The sequence below is a fragment of the Helianthus annuus genome, chromosome 1 (assembly GCF_002127325.2).
Source record: "Helianthus annuus cultivar XRQ/B chromosome 1, HanXRQr2.0-SUNRISE, whole genome shotgun sequence".
NCBI classification, from domain to species: Eukaryota; Viridiplantae; Streptophyta; class Magnoliopsida; order Asterales; family Asteraceae; genus Helianthus; species Helianthus annuus.
This window is the reverse complement of record NC_035433.2, coordinates 13,008,277-13,009,542: the sequence shown is the minus strand read 5'-3', so window position 1 is coordinate 13,009,542 and position 1,266 is coordinate 13,008,277. Positions and strand designations below refer to the sequence as shown.

Sequence of the window (1,266 nt, the reverse complement as noted above, 5' to 3'; positions counted from 1 at the left end):
ATGCTAGGAAGGGGTTGAGGAGTTTCCAACAACAACAAGGTGAAATGTTCCATGAAGCCTTCGAGCGCTTTAATATGATGATCAAAAATTGTCCGCACCATGGAATTGCGCTTTGGGAGTTGATGAATGCCTTTCATGAAGGGTTGTGTGCCGAAGATGCACGAGATTTGATGTCCATCACAAATGGGACTTTTGGCACCAATTATGAGAATGATGATTGGGAGTTCTTGGAACAAATGGCCATTACTTCAAAGAGAAAAGCCCAAGCATCAAGGAGAGCACGACCGGCTGTTACTCGAACACAAGTGCATGCAGCCGACGATGGTAATGTACAAACTTCTAACCAAATTCATGATGTTTGTGCTATTTGTAATGAAATAGGTCATGCGGCTGAAAATTGCCAAGGAATGGTGGATGGGCAATATGAGGAGGTGAATGCGTTACAAGGTCAAGGAGGGGGTGGTAGAAACTTCAACATGAATTCTAACACTTACCACCCCGGGTTGAGGAACCACCCAAACTTTCGTTATGGGAACCCTTCGAATCAAGCAAACCCAAATTTCCAAGGTAACCAAGGTAATTATGGTTCACGCCAACCTTACAATAACCAAAGTGGATATCAAGGTGGGAATAACCAAGGATACCAAAGGCAATATCGAACGGGTCAAGAACAAGGGGGGTCCTCGGGTGGAAATGAAATGATGGAGATGTTGAAGAGCATGCAAGCGGAAATGCAAAAGAGGAACCAAATGGATTACGCTCGCATACAAAAGGACGAGGCCCGAGACAAAGCAATCCAAACTTTGACCACCCAAATGGGTAAACTTGCAACCGAAGTGTCCGAATTGAAGAAGAGTAAAGGTCAATTACCAAGCGACACTAAGGTAAACTCGTCTCATGGTACTTCAAGAGGTAATAATGTTAATATTCACCATGTAAGTGTTTTGAGAAGTGGGAAAGAGTATAAAACCAATCCTTCGCCGGATTTGGTTGATGGGGTGGTTGAGGATATAACGGGTCAAGATAGTGAGGAAGAAAATGAACCACCCATTGTTTCTTCTAAAAAACCCAAATTTGAAAAACCCGAAGTTACTATAGAAAAAGAAAAACTAAATGAGGGTAAGGGATCTAGTGAAGTACCGTTTCCTTCGGCTTTATTAGATCCGGGTAGAAAAAAAATTTATTTCAAAACGGGGTCCTCAAAAAGAGGAAATGTGGGAGGTTTTTAAACAGGTTAAAATTAATCTTCCTTTACTTGAAGCTATC

At 42.0% G+C, this 1,266-nt stretch overlaps 1 non-coding gene across 1 annotated transcript; it reads right to left on the bottom strand.

The window, feature by feature from the left end:
* LOC118483046 lies at nt 1-106 on the bottom strand. Its single transcript, XR_004869506.1, has one exon. It is a non-coding gene; the product is annotated as a small nucleolar RNA R71 (small nucleolar RNA).
* Between the last annotated feature and the right edge of the window lie 1,160 nt (nt 107-1,266).